This window comes from Amblyomma maculatum, chromosome 6 (genome assembly GCF_055883805.1).
Source record: "Amblyomma maculatum isolate TAMU_Amacu chromosome 6, ASM5588380v1, whole genome shotgun sequence".
In the NCBI taxonomy this organism is placed as follows: Eukaryota; Metazoa; Arthropoda; class Arachnida; order Ixodida; family Ixodidae; genus Amblyomma; species Amblyomma maculatum.
In genome coordinates, this window is record NC_139349.1 from 31,874,039 (window position 1) to 31,899,835 (window position 25,797).

Genomic DNA, 25,797 nt, shown 5'->3' on the forward strand with positions numbered 1-25,797 from the left:
GATTAAAAGAAGCATGAAAGGTTTTTTTTCATTCACACGTGTTACTTTTTTTTTTTTCAGCACAGGGTACAAAATCATGATAACAGATTGCAATGTCCCCTCGGCTAAAAGTTGTTAGTGACTAGGAATTTTAGCTCCGGGATTATAAAAGTCAGCTTTTCAATGCAGGTTGAACGGTTAAACAGGTATTACTTAACCATTTAAAGAAAACATTTTCGCATGTAGCAAGTGCAACTTTTGCCGACTGTGCGGTTAAAGCCGGCACCTGAAAGAGAACCAAGTGATAAAGCTTCGCACCCATTGGTTACGAAAGCGCTATTTCGCACGAAAGTAAGCAATCACTTAACGATTTCCTGTTACTAAAATGGTAGGCCTCTGGCAGTGTTCACAGCGCTTGCTTTTTTCCCGACTTATTCCACCAGCCGTATTAATCTGAAGGAGTGACGGAACTACTTGCTTCATAACTAATCCTCTCTAAACGAAAAGAACATCATTATTGTCCGCCAAGCCAATAATAGGAGACAAAGGTTTGTCGGAATAATCTTTACTGAGAGGTGTCTCTAAAACGTACCATGCTCCTAATCAATCGTGCGTTCTTACCAACAACGGGTGTCGTTAACTTGACCACGCAAGTTACTAGTTTTTTTTTTATTTGCTTTGAATCTGTGTTGCGTAATGGCCTAGATTTTTTTTTAAAGAAGAAAAGATAGCTCAGAAATATGCAAACGAAGGAGACATTCTGCTTGTTTTGTGAATAAGTGATGAGCTGGATTCTTTTTGTACTTGCAGTCATATGAATCTATATCATTGTTTGGGGGCTAGCGAGCGCGTGAGAGAGTGAAGGTTATGAAACGTTGATAATAAAGACGTACAGGCATGTAGCAACATTAAACGTAGGAGGAGAAAAAATAGGTTTTTTGAATCTGGGGCTCCTTTCTTCTTAGTGTATTTGTTGCTTAATACACTGGCTGTGTGAGTCAAAGACAGCGGTCGCAGGAAATGAACGGAATCGAGATCGCGGAGCGGCCTAGATCTGAGAGGAGCAGGTGGACCTGGTGTGTGTGGAGGTTGCTGAGGAGTAGCTCGTAAGTGGTTGTGAGTGGGGTTGGTGTGCATGTGTATTGTCCCAGATTCTCACTTGACGGAAGGTGGATCACTCTCGCACTGTAATTCTAGAGGAACTCGTGATTCTGTTTGTATTTACAAATTGCAACCTTCTTTACTAGGGGACCTGTTCGCTAAATACTTCAGTATATAGTCAAACATTATAGTTTGGCCTGGGTTTATAGTGTTTAGGGTCCCATAGTGATTCAGTCTACAAGAGACGCCGAAATGAACGCTTTCAGAAATTTAGATTATCTGAGTTTCTTAACGCCCATTGAAATCGCACCTATAGAACATAGGCTCTAATTATCCCTTTCCTTGGAAAACGGCCCCCTCGGCTGGGATAAGATCAGCGTTTACAACAGTCGAGCACCCTAACTACTGAGCAGCTATTGTCACATACAATATTTTGGGCTGACATCGTTCATTATTGTACATATCTGTACTTAAAAGGTTCAAAGTGTTTTTCTTTTAGACGTTTCTTTTTTTCGAACATTACTGAGCCATGTACGACCCGAATGCTTGCATAAGCTAAATGTTCTTCCGACTAGCAAAAACCGATGCTAACGCCTAGTTGATAAGGTAAATTATCGAGCTCCCACAGCTGAACCCTACTTATTCAGCAGACTGGCGTGAATGCACCAGAGCTTCGAGTATCGGCCGGCCGTCGGAGGACAATGCACTAAGTAGATTGTCTAGACGCCGAACTGCGACGACGGACGACCTATGCCCGACAGCTCTTGAATAAAGCGGCATCGAACTCGCCTCTCGAGCGCTGGGAAGGGGACGGAAAAAGGAGGGGGGAGGTAATGTCCGCACTCTTAATTAAAATATCGCGCGATGACGACAGCGCGCGCATTTACACCAAAGAGGAGACACCCCGTCGAGCAGTGGAGTTGGCGGCGGTCGAGCTCTCGTTCGTTGAGCGCATTTTTCAATGAATCGGTCTCGTTTTTGTTTACTTGTTTGTTTTGGCTTGGAAGAGAAGCCGAAGGCGGAAGAAGAGAAAATGACGCCGTCGGCGTCGGAACATCGATTACCGGGCGCCGTGCTCGGACAAATATCGCCTGTTAATTTGCATGGCCGAACGCGCTGACATCTGGGAAAGGCGATGCGCCCTCGGGGGCCAATGAGCCGGGCTTGATCTGCTTCGGGCCGCGCTCTAATGAAGGCTGATTAAAACTGCGGCCGTCGCCGCTGCCGGCGACGAAAGCTGTAGTGAACTGCAGCCACTGTTGCTCCGAGCAGACTGGGTGATGCCAACTTTTATCCGCGGTGTATTAGAGTCGACGCTCATGGAATCCTTTCACCCCGACGTAAATACGAGGTCGCATAGATAAGCCGCTAGAAACTCCGACTTAGTTAATGGCGGCAATAGGAAGTAAATTGCCTTAGCTGCGAGCCCGGCGTGCTCAAAGTCGTGAGAGAGGGGAAGGTTTTATTGGCTCTCCGGTCGCTTATCGGCATGACTACATTGGCCGAAAGTCTAATCGGCACTGGCGAGAGCTCCGAAACATCCGGAAACACCCAGAAGTGACGAAGCAGAGGGAGTTTGGGAGCGAGGCTGAGAATTCGGGGAACTGTTCTGCTTCCGGCTTTCACGGCTGCCGGTTTTGGCCACAAATAAAAATGTGTCCAATTTTTATAATTTAAGGCCAGTGTCTACATGTGTAGTGAAAAACAAAGTACACATTGAGTTTGCGTAAACTGTTATTTGCAGAACCTGAGACCAGAGGGTGCAACCAAATAGCGACTGCTGGGCCGACGAAGCTTTGACAGGTTGATTATACTATGGCAGCTCTTCATTGTTATCTTTTCTTATTCTTCTGATCATTGCGAAAGCGCAGTTTTTTCATTCAACAGAAATTTTTCGGGCCATGAATGATATCAGTAAATGCAACAGCGGTAAGAGACAGAGGGACAAATAGAAACACCTAACCAACGAGAGTGCGGCCCGGTCGGTTGTCCTGTCGTGAGGAAGGGCTATAACGAGACGAAATGGCGCTTAAAATTGAAACGCGAGCGCAGACAGATAGAAATCTGGTGGAAAGCAGGATTATGGTAAAGGCCCCTTTTTAACGGTAAGAAATTTGTGACCAAATGCGATATTGAGGCCCTTTTTTTTAATTGTTCGCAGTAGGAACTGCACAAAAAGAAAAAAAAAAATGCGCCACCTCGGGTGCCATGTGTTTACAACCTGGAGTCAGCCCTTACAAAAATAAATAAATAAATAAATAAATAAATAAATAAATAAATAAATAAATAAATAAATAAATAAATAAATAAATAAATAAATAAATAAATAAATAAATAAATAAATAAATAAATAAATAAAGGAAAGAAAACCTGAGGAACTCACAGTGTTCTCGTAACTTTGGGCGGTCACAGGACTCCGTCTATACATCCAGGTGTATAAAAGTATATGCGAATTTATTCTATCTACAAAATAAATAAATGGGTAAATAAAATTTCTAATTTTATTCATGACTATTGAGTTCTAGACCCCGTTTGAATGTCAGAAGCTCAAGCTATCTTACTGAAGGTTAGTTCGCGTGAAAAAGACAAAAAAGAAAGACAGAACACTCAGAGCGAAGTTTCCTAAAACCTCACTCTATTTTGTACCTCTCTCATCTCGCTCTTCCTGGTTCACTTCAGCAAAGCGGCCATCGGCAACAACACCGGCATTTGTCAACGCATGCTAACAGTAGCCAGCATCACCGGAGGGGCGGCGTTGATACCCGAAGGAAGAGTCAGTTGTGCAAAAATGCACTCCTGCGTTTCCTCTTTTTTCTGCAGAGAGGCTCGCTGAGATGGGAAGGAGGGAAAGGGAAATGGAAGACGGAAAAAAAAAAAGGGTTCGAGAGGAGGAGGAGGAGGAGAGGAAAGAGAGCACCGGAGCCGACGCTCGTTAACGGAGGATCCGCGCAAAGGAGAATGGGGAGTAGGGGGCGCTGATTAATGAAGGTCCCCGGTGTCGTTCCTTTTGTTCTGTCCTTCCGCCAAGTTCCTGCTTTCCTTCCTCTCGACTCGACTCGTTTGCTTTGACTGCGTGACTGCTCGAATTTTCAAACCGGCCTTTTTATTGCGAACAGCAGACAGGGAGCGGGAGAGGTGCTGGCTGCGCCGTTGGCCGCTCAAAGCTTTCTCTCCACCGACAGCTCTCTGCTGTTTCGTTTTCGCGCTGATGCTGCCGTGGTCGCACAGTCAGTCGGTGACAAAGAGGCGCTGGCGAAAGACGCCCACTGCGCGCTTAGCCGCAAAGCCTTTGAAGGCGGCGTGCACGCGCGACTTCTTGCTACCCGCGATGCATTCGTTTACTAGTCGCTTTTCTTTCTTGACTTGAACGTGTCTTCTGCCGCATGCATTCATAGTTTCTTTTCACCTCTTCACTCAAGGCTCTACTGTTGCAAGGAATGCCCCCTCCAGTGCCGGCAAGGGTCGCGAGATAGGAGGACCGTTTATTCTCGTGCCCTGTGAGCTGTAATTACGAGAGCAAACTCCGGGAGGCTGTTATTTTTCAATTACTCGGGGCTCGTGAATGATTAGTGTGGCGACTCTGGCCAATATAAGATAATATTACACCCTATAAAGCCACCTCCCCTTTCCATTTTCTTTTCCTTCTTTACAGTAGGCGCATGCGAAAGGCGCTTAAAGAACCCCAGGTGGTCGAAATTACTCCGTAGCCCTCCACTACGGCTCCTCTTTCTCTCCTTCCACTTTCATTCCCACCTTCCTCTCTTTCCTTACGGCGCGGTTGCGGCGTCCACAGAAAACAAGCGAGACAGTTACCTCGCCTTTCCCTACCTATAAATAAATATAAGAGACAGCTTTGCCTCAAAGGTTGGCACTGGCATAAAGGGCCCGGCTTTTTCCAATTTTGCCACTGAAAAGCGTGGAACAATGCAGCTCGTAGTGGGGAAGATGCAACACTACGGTGATGATTAAGAGTGTTCTGGATGTTAGCACCGAGACCAACCCCACGCAAGGTTGGTTGGTTGGTTGGTTCATAGGAAGGGAAAGGCGCAGTATCTGTCACACTTGCTCTGTGGACACCTGAACCGCGCCGTAAGGGAAGGGAAGGGATGAAGGTGGGAGTGAAAGTGGATAGAAAGAAAGGAGAGCCGTAGTGGAGGGCTACGGAGTAATTTCGACCACCTGAGGATCTTTAACGTGCGCTGACATTGCACAGCACACGGACACCACTTCGTTTAGCCTCCATCGAAACGCAGCCGCCGTGGTCGGGTTCGAACCCGGGAACTCCGGCACAGTAGTCGGGCGTCTTAACACTGCACCAGCTGTTCTAACTTTTGAGTTTCAAACAGCGAAAAAAACTGCGCCGGCAGAAATTTTTAGTTCCTTACCGGAAATGCTACTGAAAGGGTACACTAAAGCAGAATCGCACTCGCCTTCCACAAGAGGGTAACTGTATAATTACGTGAGGGCAAGAAAAAAGAGTAGATTTTTTGACGTACGCTTTCTGAAAAAGAAGAGTTGAACAATGAGCCCAATACTCGTTTTTAGTGCCCAGCCCATGATAGCCTCATATCATAGCATTCATATGTTTGCACTTTAGCAATTGCATTGCCAATGTTTCTTTCTGTTTTCAGGCTAAAAACATTATTAAAGGTTGAGCGCATTGCGATTATCTGCGCGTAGCAATTTCTGAAACGTAATAAATGAATAAAGAGTGACTAGAAGTATCCACCGAATATAGTAAGAGTTGCAATGAGCCCATATCAGATCGAGGGCTCAGTAGCGGCGAAAATGCCTGCAGCATAAAATTCCCACGATTACCTCACATTTTCAATCACAATGCGACTCTGCGTGTCACACCCGGGGTCCTCCTTTACACTCACTGTAGTTGTGACGGCGGTGATGTACCAAAAAGCACGCGTTCGTGTCTTTACGTACAATGCAAACTATCTTCCAGTACATGATGCAGTCGTTACCATATAGCAACGAACAGTTTTCTTATGGGGCATATCAAATGCAGCAAAGGATAGTCTTAATCCGATCGAATGTGTCCCCTTATGAGTTGGCATTAACGAGGGCAGTTAATATGAGGCGTCAGCGGAGAATTCTTTTTTTTTTATTTCGCTAACTTGCTTTCGCTTCCCCATACGTAAAGTCGGTCAATTAAGCACACATTACAAAAACCGCGTCGTAGTCAAACTGTTGCGGTATGACTGCTGTGCTTGCGCGCTTGAAAGGGTGCTTATTTGAGGTTTGGCTGTGCCAATGAAGAACGGGATTGCGCTGCTTATGTTATTGCGTTCCTTCAGTCAGGACACAAGCGAGAACTGCAGAAGTAGAAGCCTTGTGCGTAAGTAAAATATTATGGGAAGAAAAGTAGCACCAACCGAATTGACGTACACCCTTGGTCAAATGTAAAAAAAAAAAATGTAAAATGAAGCCGTCAAACTATCATCAAAAATCGAAGATCATTTAAAATGCAGGCAAATTATTTCTTATCATAGCAAGAAGCTGCCTCATATAATTTCACGGCCCTTTATATTTAATGGCACCGGAAAGGTTTCATTTTGCGACTGAGAGGAAAATCATTTGTATTCAGGACTTTTGATCAAGATTGTACATGTGAAGCATGCATTTTCTTCTCCAGAGCTGTTATACAAACAAACTAGTATATTAATCGCCACTGAGATAAAATGAAGTAAAAGGTAAACAGCGTTAAGCGAAGAATTATCACTTCCAGCGGTACTGCAGTAGGATACAAGAAGCAAGAATAGAAAACTAAAATATCTCCGGTGCTGCACCAAAGGCACCTTGGAGCAGCTTGTTGTGTAGCAGGCCCTATGGTGTGTTTATTAGTAATTAGCGATGTTGTGCACTTCCGCTTCTTACCTGTAACGAATGAGGAGGTTTGAATGAGGCTTAGACTCTCATAACAATAAAATAATTGCTTCACAGGAAGGGAAAGGCGCAGTACCTGTCACACTTGGTCTGTGGACACCTGAACCGCGCCATAAGGGAAGGGAGGAAGCACATTCGGTTCTTAGTGAAAGGCAAGAACGCGAGCGGGAACCAGGAAAGGTTCGATAAATGACGAAGAGCTCGAGAAAAGATATTGCCATGAACGGTTCTCAAGGAGGATTTCAATGGGGAGTGTAACAGAGAGGCGGTAACAAGATAAATGTAATTAAGAAGGTATGTACAAGGACATCATGAATTTTTAAACTCAATTTCATCAAATTATGTTAAGGAAAAAGAATACGCGCCTGGGACAACAAAGTCCTTGTGCAGTCCCTGGCTTTGAGAGCGCCTCCTGAAATTTTCGAATGTTCGTGCGCGGTTATTAACTACATATAATAAACTGATTCTGATGGTTAAGCATAATGAGTTCGGCATGTTGAAGACTACTGGCGGCCTTGACATTGAAGTGAGATTAATCAAACTTTAATCCCTCTGTGTCTGATACAGAAACACATAAAAACCGCCCCTACCACTGACTCGGTGTCCAATACCATCCTTAAACTTCAGCAGCATTCTTCTTCTTTATTTTTTTTGCCCTTGTCAGGAAATAAGCCAGGATTGTGACGCCTACTTGTTATTGCTACTCACCGGCCAGGTCTAGTGTTCGAGAACAAAGCTCTGTCTGTAATGCTAGTATAAAAATAACAAGCGTGAGACATGATCCCCTTGTGTACCTTCCTCCCGCAGAAGCCGTCGAATCCGCAATTTGGACACCTGTTGTTTCGACGCTCAAGGTATCACACCTGCACTCACAAGTGACTCCTGAATGTACCCCCCCCCCCCCCCCCCACACACACACACACGCACTTTACTCCCCAGTGGCTCTCCAGCAGTAAAGTTTAACGAAGAGAGCGGATAGCCCGCTCTCAGAGCGGAGTTACGAGGGATTCGCGGCAGCCTGAATCTCCCACTTCACGTTTACACTTGGCGTTGAGCGAAGAATAAGAATCGAGGGTGGCCGTCGCGAAGCGCTGATACAAGAGCCGCGAGTCTCGTATACTGCGCGTCTTTTACGACTCCTCGAGGCTGTTTCACTTCGTTCCTTCACACGCAGTCGTAACTTGTCCGCGCTGCGGGTCCGTAATTTACGAAGACAAGCTCACTGTCTCTCCGAGTCGGAAATAATAAAAAAAAAAAGATGTGCCTAAGCGTCCTAATTGAGCCTATGTCCTCGCTCGAAACGACTGCAAAACTTCCTTCTATAAGAGTTTCTTGCTCACTTCTTTCTTCTTTTCTCTTTGTTTTCGCGAGTTATGACCGCGGTGAGGCTTGTTTTCTGCCAAGCTGCGGAGACATAATCGTTAATGCCGGCCGTACACTTCAGAGGCGCTAAATACTTTAATCGCTCCTCTTCATGCTCGCGCTACCGCCACTCGGAGCACTCATCGTCTTCGGAAATGTTCTAATGTACCTTGTAGCCGCGGCTCTGGATAGTTCTTGCGTTAAGACGGTTCAGGACGCGGAACGCAATAATGAGGTGCAATTACGTGTGCAGTGGTTTAACGACATTTAGACTCGAACACAAGGTATATCTTATACATCTGGCTCATAACTGTGCCCCTGAAGTAGCGTTTAAACTAGACGAGAAAGCAAGACGTTAAGTTACTGGTTTATCTAATTCCCATCGCCGAGCGCTGATCACCGCCGATGTCACGTTAATCAAATTACCATCTACCTGAGCGCGTACGCCTAGTTCCACTGGCAATGCCTGCTCCACTCACGCCGAGAGAGGTAATTGCGGCAAGCGCACCTTAATGCTGGTAGGACTTAAAAGTGTCAGCATTCTTTTGTATATGAAGCTACGATTGTTTGAAATGGCAATAATGCGGGTGTTAATCGCCTTCACGCAAGAAACAGCGTATAACGCTTGCGCATGGTTCGCAGTTGAGGGAAACTCGTCAGCAAATGACTATCTTGAGTTTATATATCCGCACTGCTACATTTGAAAACTACGCCTAAATGACACGCGAGTGTGTTCGCGGGGCAGCAATTTTGATGCATAAGCAGTTAAAGCATCGGCCATATCTTAGGGCATAATTTGCACCTGGCAACTTAACCGGTTACTAATATACATGAGATTTAGCCAGCGGTAAAGGTCATTGCTTTCAAACAGCACCGTATGTGCTCCTAAAGAAAAGAAAGAAAAAAAAAAAGACGCTGTTATGTTTAGGGGGAAACAATCTGAAGAACATGAGATCATATGGGGAGGTGAACGAATAAACTGATGGTCATCAAGACTTCTGTGAGCACTCCATTTCTTTTGTGTCAACTCGCACGAAACAACAAAAAGAACTCTGCATTCATGGTGATCGTTGCGACCGAGGGGATCGGTAAAACCAATGAGCGGACAATAGGCACGAATAGAAATAGATTAAAAAGTCGTATTTCCTTGTAGCTATATTTGTCCCCTTGCAACTGTTTCCAGAAGCGGACATGATTATATGACAGTGTTGGTGATCATGGCACTGAAGAAGCGCTGAAATTACTGCTTCTTTAGGTTTTGGTGGACCCGCCACACAAGAAATCCTATCCCTGCTCCACACGCAATTCCACGCTCAGTTATACCGTCAAGTCCAGGAATTGCGGGTAGCGGGGTTAGCCGGGGTTTCACTGAAATAAGACACCGTGAGTACTGAGTTGCTATCAAATATTACACTTCTTTTTTTTTTTTTTTTTTTTTCGCAATGGCCAATTTGTTTATCAAATACATTTAGAAAAATTCGGTAATCAGGCAATCTGTCATGCTAGTCATACTACAAGCATGAAAACCAGAATAAAATATTCGCAAAGAACTTTATGAGAACTATCAAAATAAAAAATGCGCACGAAAAGTAGAATATTGCAGTGGATATTCAAGAACGGACATCGTAACACAGCTCAAACTTGCGAGAAAACACAACGCGACCGCTATGCGGCATCTCTTACATTTTTCGCTTATCCATGAAATGAATCTCTGGCTCTCGGCTTCTCGAAAGAAGAGACGAACAGTAGACCGGCTTGGCGTAGAGCATCGAAATGTGCGCAAACATTCGGAGCAAGCGTAGTTGTCATTCTCGTGGCGACTTCTTTCGCGCAGCGTGCCTGCCCTCGCCGCTCGGCTTACGTTTACGACCGCGGACGCTGCAAGCGCCGCGGTTAGTACTCGTGAATAGTTGAGAGAACGCAGTCCCACGGAAAATGTCACCGAGAGTTGAGCGCAATCTGAGCAGAGTAGGAGAAAAAAAAAAAGAAAGGAACAGCAGGAAGACAGGGAGGATGATGCTACGATAAAAGGAATCTCTCTGTCGGGTTCAGACAAAATGATGGCGAGCTTGAAATCTCTCGTCGCTCGAAACTTCGTGTCGCGTCTCTCGGTCGGCGTCGGCCCATTGTTCAGCGACGCCTACCGTTGCGCCTTCCGCCCCCCGCTTATTTCGAACAATAACCGCCGGGAGGGGCGCTACGAACGACGAGAACGCACTAGGACGAGAAAGCTACTCGGCTTCTGTATACGCGCTTATATTTATACAACTATAGACGCCTATACACGCTTACGCATGCGTGGAATTATGCCAATGATTAAACTTTGGTAGCTCGAATATCGCTAGCGCGTAAGAATTCCTTATCTTCCAGCGTCTTTGCGTCTAACCTGTGCGATGAATTGTTTCACGTACGCAGCCAACGACACTATTTATGACAAGAGCGTATGGTACTGGAAAGTAGTTTGTCGTATTTTGTTTTACTCTAAAACTTCGGGCAGGTTTGCGAGCAAACAAGGAATGGCTCGGTTGGAAGAAACAACGCGAGAGGGGGCCCAGAAAACTGCAACGTGCAGTGATTTCTTATTTAATGTAACTTCTGTAGTCTTAACCAGCCGCGTTAACAAAGCAAGTGTATGCTGCAGCAGTACTTATGACAAAATTGCAAGCGATAATTATTGTGACTGAAGTGCTTTGTTCGTGCCAATATTCACTTAAACAGACGCTCATTTAAGGGTTATACACAAGAACTGCGTCGTTTTTATGAAGATGAAAGGCGTGAGAGGCCTAGGATAGCCGGCCACCGAGACTGACTGAGCTGCAAGGTGTTCCCTTCCTTTTAAACTCACTGTACTCGAACGCTGTGCTTATTGAAACTTTAACTTTGACATGCCAACATCAAATATATTTACAGATTATTCTCTGCTCAACTTATATATTATTCGAACAAATTTGTATTAATCATTCAGCTTTATACCAAAAGTTGGCTGTACTTCGAAGCCTGAAAAAAAAAAAGAAAAAAAAAGAAAGATCATTAGATTCCGTCTGGCCTCTCCAAATGAACATGTTTTGTGTAAGCAGAACTAGATAATATGAGATCTAAATAAAGAAAAAAATATAAAAGTAATGATTGCCTCATCGAAAAAGCAACCTAATACACAATAATACCATCAAGATTTCGATTCGCTCATTGTCTTACTGGAATGCAGAAAACAAGACCATTTTCGCCTCGCTAGTGTTTAAGCGGGTGTCAATGGGACTTATCAGCCAGAAGTGAAACGTAGCGACCAGTGCGATAATCTCTGACAGAACAACGAAGCATCCCTGAAACAACAAACGTCGTTTCGCTGCTTTAAAGTTCCCACTAAATACCCGGGATAAGTTTTGAGTTTCTTGTGATCGCGCAATGAACAGCCTCCCTTCTGCCTTGTTGCTCGCCGTTAATTGCGCCTGGGTTGGCCGTCAATCTCACTTTGTTTAGCGCGCATGGGAATGGTTGTCTCTGCCCAAAGCCTATTTCAGAATGTGAAATGTATGAACTTCCAGTGGAGTCTGATACAAATGTATTTAGTAGCAGGGCAAGTAGCTTCGGATTACCGGCTATACAGGCCTCGGGCCTTGAGGGTATTGAAATAAATAAAAAATAAAAAATAAAAAAATAAATAAATAAATAAATAAATAAATAAATAAATAAATAAATAAATAAATAAATAAATAAATAAATAAATAAATAAATAAATAAATAAATAAATAAATAAATAAATAAATAAATAAGATGATTCCGTAGAAAGCTTCCAATAGATTATAAAACGCAGCCACATAAATCTGAAGCGCCATTTAGAAAGAGTGGCTCCTATAAATATTATCGAGAGTTATATCTACGCGGAGCATTCAGAGAGCTAAACTAGAGCTCAACAAAGGAGCATAAAATTAAAAGAACCCACCAGGAATTTGTAGCTTGGTGACAGAGCTTTCCTCAGTGTGGTGATGAATCACATCGCGCTAGTAACGTTCGACTGTGTAGTCAGCGTACGCCCGTGCATTTCTTTCTAATAATATGGCAGCTATAGGTAATGTAATATAAAGGAAATAGCGTGGCCCTGCAGCGAAAGTTGCAACACGTCTGTTAGAAACGCTCACCGCGCCAGAAACGACGAGCACATTAGGCGCCCTTCTCTCTCACTTGCCCGCGAGCTTGATGAAACCATCGCCATACTCGTTATTTACGGCACTCTGTGGGGCACTCATTCATGAGTCTCTAATGAAGACAGAGATGGCGCTGTCGTTGCGCTTGATGACGCGCTCTCTACTGTTTTTCCGCTTCTTTTTTTCCGCCCTTCACTCGCTGCTCTCAGAATTCCCTCGATTCTGCACAACGGATCCATTTTCTTGGCTCACTGAAGTGCGCTGAGCGGACTGCTTGGCGGAGGAATGAAAGTTAGGCCATTAAGAACTCATTATGAAATCTGAACATATGGGCCCTTGCGGTAGACCGGAGCGGCATTCGTTAATCACAAGTATTAGGATGAATAGCCGCTGCCCAGTCTGCCTGCCAATTTGCGGTCATCGATCAAGTGTTCCTGCTGATGCTATTGTCAAGAAATAAAATAGAACGCCATGGAGCCCGTTCATGACAATTATTGAAGGAGAGAAATACGAGATGAAGGTGTCAGTTTCGGGAGGCAACGCGAGAGGAAAGTGCATAGTAAACTGTGGTTTTATTGTGTATCCTGGAAGTGGAAGAGCAATTAGTCATAAAAATTTGCCTTTGCCACCTGCTTTCTTGCGTTTGTTTCATTGCTCGTCCTTGAAGCAGTGTTTTGCGGTGTTTTATTTGGGAACCACATTGCAAAAGTTGATTACCGTACAGAATCGACATAATCGCGCCAATAGAGGTACTGGGCCAGGGTGTCGGAAGACAATTACTGCTAGCGCATCAACTAACACAAACACCTGGAACACAAGTCACTGATGCGATATAAAACCACTGGCTCTTGATTTCGCGTATGGTTCTCCACTGACAGAGCTACAGCGACGGCTCTCCAGTCTTTTAAATCGGTGGGCATTTGTGTTGCGTGTAACCTAACGCTGAGGGTGTTCAGAAAAGTTACCTTCATTACAATGGTGAACGCAGTCCTGTGTTAATGGGACGGAAATACGTCATACTCATTCATCCCCATAATATTTATCATCTTTTCAGAGAGCACTTTTCAATATTCTTATTTTCTCCGCTTACTCATCCCTGGGTAAGACAAAAGCTCAGAGCCTGTCTTCCCACCTTGACTTTCCGCCTTACCTAATCCCCCTACAAGAGATAAGCATTATGAGCTTTGCATAACAACTTTACATAGCTCAATGTCACTATGAAGGACTAAAGCTTCGTCTAAGCTTTCAGCTGTCAAAAACCTCTCTCGTGAAAACAAAAAACAAAAACATAATAAGAGCAGCGTAAACCTTATTGCCTTTTGCAATGTGATAATAGATGACGCTTCGGCTTTGGGGTGGACTGCGAAAGGACACGGCATACGTTCTCTTAATTTCCCTTGTGCGGGCTGCTCTGCCTCATATAAGCTTTATTAAAGGTTGAGCCGACTTTACAGGAAATAAATGAAATGAAAAAGCAATAAACAATGAAGGGAATGAGCAACGTGAAGGCAATACAATATACCACAAATACAAGCATAGCACAGAATATGAGAGGTTATTTTCTACGAGCAAGCGAACATCAGGTTGGTTGGAAATTTGATGACATAGTTTGCAAGAGCGCCCCAGTGCATGGTTTTCTAATTTCATTTAACCTCAAAGTGTTACATGGGTGGAGAAAGTGGCCATGAATTAAAAAAAAAAAGAAATAATTCAGACAGCAGCCGCAAATAACAATAAATTGAATATTGAGGGGGTGGGGGGAAAGGGAGGCAAGAAAGCTGACAGGAATTAAATTTTTATTCTGAAAAATGTTTCGGAGCTACGCCCTGGTTCCATCTGATACGCAACAAAAAAGTAAGAAGAGAACAGTCAAAATGCCAGATGATGGCACAGGAAGCCGCCGGAACATAAACTTCGGAGAGGAGCATTCCACAGAGCCAGCGAAAAAGATGAGCGTCATTCAAGGCAAAGAATGCGCTCGAAATAGCTCAGAATGCCAAGCGTTGTGGAAGGCTGTTTTGGAGACGAGGCTCAGAGTGTCATCGAATGCGTGTGCAGTTGGAAGAAACTTCTGTTTTTTTCGACCCTTTGCCGCTGCTCCCCCCGTCGTACTTCTCACCGCCGTTGTATAATCCTGCTCCTTATTGTTCATCGAGCTGCCATTCGTCCCACAGCCACGAGAATTCCAGGAAAACAGAGCCATCCACCCACATAAACACACACAAACACATATATATCCGAGGGGTGCGCTAAAAGCTAGAGGCCAGTATCCAGCCAACCGCGAGGACAGCACAAAGCGGAGCAGCAGGCAGCGCTAATACATGGATCCCGGTGACCGCGGGAGCAGCACACAAACGCGCATACAGAAAAGCAAAATGAGAGACGCAAGAGGCCGCTTATAGGCGCCGACGAGGCATCTCCCTCTCCTCGAAGAGAGGCGGCGGAGATCGGGTCAAAGTGTCCAGAGAGAAAGCTCTCGGCGCCGAAGCCCGGAGAGATCCATTCAATTGCGTCGCTGAAGACAACGGCAGGCTCCAGCGTCTTGGAGCGAAGACGCTCACTTACGCCTCGTTAATCAAGGATGCAACGAGAACTTGGCGCGAGCACTCTTTCCTCTTCCTCCTCATCTTCCGCCTCCACTTTTTCGCGGGTTCCGCCGAGACAGATATCTCGCGTCGCACGGCTAGCCTTCCGACGTCGCTCGGGCGAACCGAACCCGAGTGCAGAGTTTAGCGTGCCCTGCCGTCACCGCGACTGCTCTTCGAGCACGCAGGGCGGTGCGTCCAATCAATAAAGTCGCCTCCATCCCCTCTTCTGTATTTCACCCATCTCCACCATTTTTAAGTTTTTACCTAACTGCTATTAGGGACAGGCGACGAGAAGAAAGTCATTTGTTTTGACGTCCTTTCACTTCTTTTCTTTTTCATGTTTCTTTGTATACGGACAGTCATGTGTGAGGAGACAGATTTCTCGCAGTTTCAGTTTCGCCTCCCGGATGTTGCGTGCGACTCGTCTTTTCCTCCTTCCTCTGTACTTTCTCGTTCCCTTTCTTCCGCTGTAGGTGTCGCGAATTTAAAAGAGGCTGACATGAAGGAGAGCTAAAAGAGTAACCCCGTAATTCTATTCTTTATCGCTATTTTATTTCCGGAGTCGCTTCACTGACACGCTGATGCGACACAGTTCAAGAAACATGGCAGTGCCCGCTTCATAATGTTTCTATTTCTGTTTTTAAAACAGCACCCGAGGACCATGAACTTAGACGTGGTGATGTCGAAGAGCAGAGCGCTCATCAAAAGTATATTTCCGATGTTCTGTTCTTCGGGTATCTGGCCGCGGACAAGAGCACTCAACCGAAGGGAACAGTTCGGGGGCCAATAAAGCTGCAATGGGCGCTGAAAGGAGAAAGGAGCGTCAGTGAAAATTGAAAAAAAGAAAAAGCATTGAACGACAGAAGACGAAGCTAAAAAGAGAAAACCACGTTGATTTAGGGTTCGAAAACACAGGGTGCCTGCTCTAACGGCCATAGCTTTAAAAAGAAAGAGAATGAATAAAGAAAGTAAGAGCACCAAGATCAGGCTCCCACGCCAACGTCTAGTTCTTGTTGACCTGCAGTTAAACAGGAATTATAGGTGTCACGCGCCATGGAAGAGCTAACCAATATTGAGAGTTCAGAAAGCGAACATACGAGAAATGCATGGGTATAATAAGTAACTTGCTCCTTCGAGTCGACGACTGTGCCAGAAGAAGATGGCTGTATAGCATTTTATGACCACTGTGAACGGTTTCTCATCGTTTGATTCGCAGAGTGTCGTTCCAGCTAGTGATATAGGCATCGATCAGGATTAAGGCGCACAGATAATAAAAACGGCTGCTTACCGCATGACAAATAAGGAAAAAATGAGCGCCCATATAAGTGCGGAACATGCACCAATAGAAATGAAAGCATAACAGCATATGGACAGTTGCGTTTGAATGAACGCGTATGTCAACCTGTTATGCAGAAGATGCATGTTAAGGCAAAATCAGTTAAATAGAGCAGTGGTGGAATCAGTGTGTAAAACTGTATGGATGTGATTGTAAACAATTGAATCAATAATTAAAGCTTTCCTATTCAAGTTGAAGCCTTAAGGGCTGCGTGCTTCGACCGGGGTGACAGCAGATTTTTAAAAGGGAAACACCAATGATAATAAAAAAGACAAGACAACATTCATGCCTTATATCTGTTGGTTTGAACACACGTTATAGAGAACATGAAGTTAATGAAGTCCCCAAAAGCGACCAATAAAATCACATAATTTCACAATGTTCCGGACTGATTAATTTGAACAGCAGTTCCAACAAGAGACAAAAGGTCCAAAAGATCCACCGAGCATTTTTCACTGGCAAAAAGTTAACAAGAATATATGCAATTGACCCCAATATGTACATGTTGTGTACGCGGGCAATTGAGTTGGAGAGTGGGTTTCTTGGAAGCAATCTTGCTGCGCTCTTCAGGATCATTATTCTCGTCTTCATGATTTGACTAGGCAATTATAATTAAAAAAAAAGAAACGAGGTGGGGAGTAGCGCCGCTGGTGGATTATAGATGACCGAGGAATTTGGCGAGCATATTTACCCCGTTCAGTGGAAAGCGCTTATGTCAAAGCATGTCACTACCCAGATTCATTCTTCCCGTCGAAGAGATTTTAGAATTGAATCTGTCGACATTTTCCTGCCTTATAGGGAAATGCATAATGGACAAGCGACATATGATACCACCGTACAGATATGAGACAACACAGCAGCGTAGTGGATGATGACCGCTTCAAAAGCGCATATTTCAATAGGAATGCTGGGTTAAAGTGGCACAGATCTGAAATACGAAAACGTCACTTGATAGGATTTGTAATATTTGTCGGCGAATGGCTACGACATCTCCATGCACATAGAGATGGACTTCAGTGGAAGCGTGGCATTCGATTAGGACTGATCGTGATCTTTCGTTGTCTGTGCGCTTATCTCACAGGTGCTGTTGGGCCGGCCAGTCAGAAGTTAATGCCTTTTCTCTCCACATTCTCTCCCTGTACTTTGTGGAGCCTGCGCTGCGGGGTCTAGAGTATTTCAATGCATTGAAGGACTGGGAGCCTTCGCGGCGCTCGGAGGATCCGGCCGTGAACGCCACCGGCCGGGCTGCCAGTGTTATGAGCCTTGGGAACATAAACGCTTGAGTGCAGCTGGGGGTGTGCGGGGACCCGGGAGCCTGCGCTACCCTAATTTCTTCATCTGAATAAAGGGTTTCTGTCTGTCTGCAGCGTAAAATAATACGCTGTTTCCCGACGCGTGGATTTAGGTCCTGAAGACGCAACCGTAGCTTCTTGCATCAAATATCTCCCATGCGACGCAGGCATTGGAGATGCGAGATATTGAAAGAGATTTCGTGTGTGAGCCGTCCTTTAACGTGAACCAAAACTTAAAACGACGGCGAATGATGACCATCAGTTAACAGACTCGATGTTCTCAGTCTTATTAACATATATAGACGTTTTGAAGGGGACATTTTGGAACGAAATAGCCGATATCGAAAACATTTCTTTATCTCCATCCAGCTAAGTTTGTCTTCGTGTCCTTCAAGATGTTATTTTATAAAATCGAACACCTACTAAACGTCGCAACGTGTTGTCTAAAAAGACATACTTTTCGGAGAGATTTCATACACTTGCAAAGCAGTGCTCACAAGACTGGATGGAAAAGACAGTGCTCGCGACCAGCGAGCAACATTTTAGCCCTAGATAAGCGTTGAATTAACAACAAGGAATAATGGCTAGTGTAACGCTGTGTGGACCCAAGCGATAAGCGTAAGCTATTTAATTTTGATGCTGAAAGTGTAGTGATGATTCAAAGAGGAGCATATGTGTGCGCACCATTACACCAGAGTAGAGCGTTTTCTTATAACAGGTTCAAAGCGGACATAAGTGCGTGCGCTACGGATGACAATAAAAATTCGAAGTGAATGACAGGATGAGGGATGTATACAAAATTATTTGTTAAAATTGAGAGGAAAGGCAGAATAATAATGAACAATTAAAAAGAACGCACAAGAATGATCTCAGTGCTAGCAATAACAACACAGATACCTCTATCAGGAACAGAACACTGTGAAGGATATTAAAAAGAACTGCCCTCCCAAAATAAATGATGCGCTTTTATTGTTTCTACTGATAGCATTATACGAACACTTCTCATGTTATTGTAGGAATTAAGCTGAAGAGATTAAAGACGAAATAGCCAGTTTCAAGGAAAAATAATTGTTGTTTTAAATAGTGTGAAAACTCTAAAGAATCTAACAGGAAAGGTATACAGAGGGAAAACTAATGCTCAACATTTTAAGATGACAGAACGTCGATGGATGCTAATTACCAGAAGTGCGATTGGCTTTAATCACCGGAAAAATTTAACCATACAATTCTACAAGCAACACTGGGCTTTGACGATGAAAAAAAGAAAAAGAAAAGGAAGCAAGAATGAAAGTCTGGATGCACGAAACAAATGAAAAGACCGTAATGAGTAATTGCAGCTATATTGTTCCTTTCAATGGCACAATTGACAGCGAGGAGAGTGCAATCAAGCCCACTTTTTTTTTTCTTGCGCAGTCAGCTGTTTCGGTGAGACAAGAATAGAAACGCGTCGTTTTCTAGCTGTCTTCAAATCTCGCTTTGCTGTTAAAAGCGAGCGAGCGGGAGAAAAAAAAAAATCTTCGCCGAGAGAGACTAAAAGTGAGACTTCACTTCTGCAAAGCCTGAGCATTGTTCACGTTTCTGGCGGCACCAGATAGAAACGGTGCGAACTAGAAAACGCTTTAAAGTGCATCAAATGCTTTCCAGCGTATGCGGAGCAAGACAGGCAACGCACGTGCGAAATCGTTCAACGGCGCAGGCCGAGTGTGAGCTACCGCGGAGACAGACTGCGCACTTAAAACCACTCCGCAGCTTTTGAAACTGGCGCGACACGCCGCTTTATTGTACATTTGTGCGAAACAAAAATGTCCCTCCGGAATCATCATTTTTTCCCTACCTTTTTATTTTTTTCATTGTCCCGATTCGGCGCAGGAGTTCGCGGGTGTCGACAATTCTTTTCGATTTACGTAATCACCGGCACGTGTCCTACATGTCGAAGACAGAAGGACGGACTTGGACAAGAAAAAATAATAACGGAATAAAAAAAAAAAAAAACAAAATGGAAAAGACAGCAAGAATGCCGAGTCGAAGAAGGGCAAGTCAAGAAAAGAAGTTGCTGAGCTTTCCTGTGGTAATAATAATAATAAAAAAAGCAGATGCACGGAGACCGGCACGTAATAGAAATACCAAACAAAAGCAGCGGTGAGGTTGGGAAGAAAGCCCACCGAACTGACTGGCGTTTTCGGCGGCTTGTTCTTTTTGGCTGGGGCAGTGAGTGAGTGAGGGGAAAAAAAAAAAAAGAGCGCTCCGCGGACGTGCAAGGCAGACGAAGGTGGGACGAAATGAATATAACGAAAGAGGGCGACGCTCTATAGACTGATGGCGAAATTCCCGGGCGCGATATAGCAGGGGGCGACGCGCAAGAGATAACCGTTGAGGCACACAATTCGAAAGCACCGTAGAAAGGTGGAAATTGCTGAAAGTATTTTCCCCTTTTCTTTCCCTTCCACTTCAATATTCTTGCTTCCTTTCCCTCTCTCCCCCATCTGAAATGGCTCGGAACAGTCGTGCGGTGGTGTGCTTGCGCGCCGCTGAAATGAGGAAAAAAGCACGCGACTGGAACGATTTGTGATTACCTCGCCTCGGCTGTGAGGAGATCTAGAAGCACGGCGCGCCGACGGAGAAAATTGTCAGAATAAATGTCACGCGGTTATTCTAATGGCTTGTTAGAGAAGAACCAAGCGCCGTCTTTTGCGTGCCGAAGGCAAAAAAAAAAAAAAAAACACGATTCAACTGTAGATGGACGTCGATTATCTAGCGGTTAAGCGAATGAGATCGCTGGCTATGAGCGCGCGCCGACGTGTTAGTATTAAATAAAATGGTTTTTATGATTAGTAAACCTCTCAAACTTCGAGTATCATGAAAAGAATATTGTCCCGCCGTGGCGGCTCAGGGGTTCAGGTGCCCAACTCGCGAGCCTGGCGACCCGTGTGCAATCCAGGCCGCGGCGGCCGCGTTTCGGAGACTAAATCGAAGGCGCCGGTGTACTGCGCCACGTCAGTGCGTATTAAATTTCAAGTGGTCGAAAATATCTGGGGCCGTCCGCTGAGGCGTCCTTTAAATTCTAAGTTGCTTAGAGCTCTTAAATCCCATGAAAACAAAAGCGAAAAGTGTTAGGTGTTCGAGCCAGCTTTTGACTTGTCTGAAGATATAGTATTGCGCTTGACTGCCGCTCCCCTCCCTCCTTCGAGGACGTATGACACTGTTGAAGCTTCTTTCAATACTTTTTTTTTTTTTCGAATCACCTTTCCTGGTTGCAGGATTGGCATCAAAATGTCATAATGAGGCTGCGCTGTCTGCAAAGATGCAATTGCACCTGCTTCCAGGACAGGTAAAGAAAAATATAAATTCTCCGAGTAGACTTGAACTATTTCAGAAATTTATCGATGCGTTAGAATAGTGACTACTAGCCGACAGATACAGCTTGTGCGTTCAGGATGCTCGAAAATTCTACTTTTCATCTTCCTAAAATCTAACTGAGAGGTTCTGATGCAACTATTCGCAAGGGTCCCTTATCCATGTTTATATTTAGAATATATTTAGTAGCATCTGTAATCATTCGCTGATGTAGCAGCGGATGTCAAGCGCGCATGGGAAGGGATAGTACTGTTCACAATTGTAGACAGGCAATGGTGAACCGGTTCGTTTGATTAGTGGTATAGGCTATCTTCGACATGCTGACTTACTTTGTGACTTCTGCGGCTGACCGCTTGCTGATGTCTCCGTCACACTGACATCATGGCGTAAGAAGCGGGAAATGTGTAGTGGATCCTCAGATTATCAGATTATGAAACTCAGGTCTCAGATTCTGATACTGATTGCAATACAGATTAAGCACAGGAGGATTTCCCACGCGGCTAGCCTCTTGTCCAAGGTTCGGGCAAGTTGATTGCGGCCGTCGGCGCCCACACTGACGGGCTCGTAATCCCCATACGTGATGGCTGGGCCTCAAAGTAGTGAAACGCGACGTCGAGCTCACCATGCGGGAGGAGATACAGCTTAAATAAGCCATACAACATTAGATCAATCGAAACACACTTATATAAAAAGAGAGCGATGGAGACCATGTGTATAATTTGTTATGTAGTAGGCTGTGTGCGTGCAAGTTTCGACGCAGGTCGTAAAGAAGAGGAAAAACAGTAAGTACAAGGCAAAAGAAAAAAATACAGAAAACAAACGAACAAAAAAGAACGAAAGAAAAGGAAGCCGCGCAGTAGGTGGGTAGCTGGCGTGCCAAGCGGTTGCGGGTCCAATCGGGGCAACGCATTTCTTTATTTCTCACGTTAGAGTGCGTTGGCCAAGGCGGAGCGAGCCCATAAACGTGGCTCGCGAGCCTCCTTGCTTGCTCTCGCGTCACACTCCGGAAGGGCGATAAAACAGTACCTGGGCGGCGTGCCACCGGCACGCCGCGCGCTACTATCCCCCTTTCGTGCCCTGAGCTACGCGACTGACGGTGGGAGCCAGCTAGGCACGCGCAGACGCTGATCGAAACAAGGGAGAAACAAGTGGGTGGCAGAACCTAGCAAGAAAACGCGACGCAAAGCAACACCAAGCCTCCCGCAAAAAAGATAAATACAAGGAAAGGCAGCTTCTGACGCGAGGGTTTTCTCATTAGGCCACGGTGAAGACAAGAGGGGACTTTTAGGGCGGGAAAGAAACCGGAGGCTTACTTTTCTCGTTACTTGGTTGCCTCAAAAGTGCTCTTGTTATTTTTTGTTTCAGACTGAATCTGTCGGCAAAGTATAAATCCTTTTTATAATTTGTTTTCCAGACTGTGCATTCTACGCGCATTTGCCCTGCATGTGTTGCTTGCGAGATCTGATTCGAAAGCGCCCTGGACTTTGGGTAAATGCAGTGTCGCGCCTTGGTGAACAGAATCCGGTAGCAAGTTTGACCCAAACTTCTGTGCTGAGCTTTTTCTGATGTCCACGGATGATTGCCACACCTTGGCGGCGAGGTACTATGATCGGAATGTTAGAGCAGACTGGAGACGACGATGAGGATTAAAAGTTTGCAGATCTTTTTCTTTCGATAACGGCAAAAAGAATAAACTCAGAACTGAATACTTTCTCTGCGACTTTGGCCTATGTTTTGTTTTTCATTTTTGTTTTTAAATCGCCCTTGAGTAGAATTCACGAGTACAAAGGAAATGACAGGACCTGCATCGTGTTGTCTACAATTGTAACGAAAGAGGTTAGTAAATAATCGACAATGGAATAAGGCAGTTTCAAGAGCTTACTGGTGGCTTTCATGTCATTTCGTAGTAGAATTCAAAATTTGCCGGACGCTGTACACAAGCACAATACACCACACATTCTTCATCCTAACGCCAAAATCCACGGTGCACATAAGCTTTACTGTTGACTCCTACTCCATGCGTTATATTTTGGAAATTAGCCCATGCACGTAAGCTAGACGCAGATAATATACCTGCTTGAGGAAGTGAAAATCGGCACTTGTTAGTACGAAGCTTTCATCTCGCATCAGCAAGCCAACGGGATTTAAAATTTGATTTACATTTATTTCTGCATATGAAACTGCGTTGGTTATAACAGCTTGACTGTTTTGACATCTGCCTTTTCATACAGCTTTCACTGAAAGCTGAACACCATTAAACCAAAAGTTCGCCCTTAAAAAAAAAAAAAAAAAAATTTTTTTTTTTTTTTTTTTTTGCTGTTTACGACTCAAAAAAATGCATTTTGTTTCTGACTGCCTGCGACTCATTTTTGCTCGGCTGCTGCAGCTGAATGTATTGCTAAATTTGAACACAAAATGTGACGTTGCATTTTCCGCCCATAAATTAGTACCCGCGACACAGACATATTTTGTGCTGAGGCAGTCAAAAGTAAAGAAAAATAAAGTGCCTCTGCCCGTGCCACTTAGTGTAACGGGCAATGAAAATTACCCCATGATCACTAACCGTAATTACGGTGACGTGTGCAGACTTATAATAATAATAAAAATGCACTTACAATGATCGCGGGCAGTTCGCAAAAATGGTGTGTGGGGACTATATCAACGGTTCCTTTTCACCCCATTTTTAATTATTAAAACGCTTAGCACTCCAGTGATGTCTATTGCACATCATTACGCATCATTTTGACCCATGACATTGTCAAAATTGAACACTTCCCGCAAACGATGTAACCCCTTCTGTTGCCGTACGGATTGAGATGACAACCTTCCATATGTGTGCATCGACACGATGTTAAAATGCATGTGATGTAACAGAACGGCACTTTCGTATGAGGCGAAGGTTCTTAGAAACTTACCAAGCGAATGATCACCGAACGCAAATCAAAGCCATATACTAGCCTTGTTCAGTACGTTTTTGAGGCCAGGTGATGTCGATGAACAATGCAAATTCAATCAGCCACCGCTAGAGCAAGCTTTATAGACGAAACATTTTAGTCAATCTAATTTTTTTTTGCCCTCTTTCGAGGCTTTGTTCGCCACTCTAGTATGCCCAGGAAAACATACGTAACACTTAGCTGGAATAATTCAATCGCGCTCGTTTAAGACCTGTGAGGTCTTGCGTAAGATACATCTGAATTAGACGATGCTGCTTAGCCCTAAAAAGCTCTCTGACTGTCGAGCAACTGCGTCGGTGAAATCTTTTGAAGAAGACTAATTGTTAACGAAAGTAGCCAGTCTCGTGTCAGCGTGTGAGGAGCGCATCCGACGTCAACATCCTGCAGTGGTTCCTGCATTGTTTTCAGTAAGCACTCGTTCGTTACCTAGGGATTAAAGAGCTCGAAAATGCCAGCGAGTCTCCTGTTTCGTAGCGACAAGCTAACACCTGACCTTAACACGCTCCACCTGGAGCTCAGCCCCGTAGCTGCGAGCATAACTTGCTCTGGAATGAAAAAGAAAAAAAAAGAGCAACGAATGAGAGAGTTAGACGAGCACGAAAGAAAGTGTATTAGGTGCCGCCCACAGGCGTGAACTCGTTCTCGTGTACTTCATACTTTCCCTGCGCTCTAGCATTGAAAAAGAAAAAAAAAATAATTAAAAGCGTATGGCGGAGCATGGGCCCACCGCGATCTTTTAATCACACCTGCCGTGGCTGACGCAAGGCAGTGACCTTTCGACCGGTGATGGAGGGGGTGCTGAAAAAGTCTCCAAAGCCAGCGGCCGGCCAAACATAGTATATATTAGCGTCCGTGCGTTCGAAGTGTAGAAAGGAAATTTCATAAAAAAAAAATGCGTAATGAGCTGTGCCTGGCAAAGTTTTTGCCTCGGGCATGCTGGAGGCCGGCCATTGTCGCGGCGCCGGATCAGCAGCAGCCACGGACGCAGGGCACCGCAGCTTCTCTCAAACAAGGCGTCGAGGCGCGCGTCACCCTTTGCGCCAAGCACATGAGCTGTCGCTCTAACAGCACACCGTTAGGCTCATATGTCTGCCCTGCTTGAAAAAAAAAAAAGATAAACAGAGGATCAATCTCACAAAGAACGGCCGACATTCTCCTGGTATTGGGACGAGGAGTTGCGTTATCCCTTAAGCCTCGTGAGAGCGAAAAAACGAATGCATGAAAAGAGAAATGGAGGAGAGCACCCGGCTCTTGCTCCACTCGGGGCACACGTGTACTGACGCGCACGCACACACACACAGAAGCTCAAACACACACAAGACGTGAGGCTGTGGCTCGGTCGAGGGAATCTTCGTGCACTAGAAAAGCTGGATGGAGGAGAGCGGTGGAAGAGGGGTAGTCTGTCTCCAGAGCTCCTCCTCTCTGTGTTAGGACGGCCAAGTAACGCTCGTGCATCGTATCAACATGTGCCAATTTGTTTTGCTGACGGCCCGGTGAAGGTCACTTAAATCTTGCGTTTTGGTTTCGAGCGGCGAGCGAGGAGGTGTGTAATGAATCCAGCCAATATTTCCCAACATATTTTCGGTCGCAAAGTTCGGAGCTACAGTCACGACACGTAGGGATTTTGTGGACGCAGCAAACATATGACAACCAAACTAGCCAACACGGTTTTTATGAAACCAGCAGCTACCGGTGTTCATTTTCAATTTCTTGTTTGCTGAAGACATAGCGCAGATTTAGAGCAACTAAAAAAAAATAATAAAAATAATCGAAAGAAAAAATTTGTTGAGCCAG

At 44.8% G+C, this 25,797-nt stretch overlaps 1 long non-coding RNA gene across 3 annotated transcripts in view; it reads right to left on the reverse strand.

Moving 5' to 3' along the window:
* LOC146185408 (uncharacterized) overlaps positions 1 to 25,797 on the reverse strand; it is a 50,891-nt gene that overhangs the window by 1,612 nt on the left and 23,482 nt on the right. The window contains exon 3 of one of the 3 annotated variants that reach the window (XR_014707796.1): positions 3,464 to 3,543. The exons of 1 other annotated variant lie outside the window; for it this stretch is intronic. This is a non-coding gene — a long non-coding RNA (uncharacterized LOC146185408). Of the gene's footprint in view, positions 1 to 3,463; positions 3,544 to 6,656; positions 6,967 to 25,797 lie in introns of those variants that run through there. One more of the 3 variants, XR_014707797.1, reaches the window with a different exon arrangement.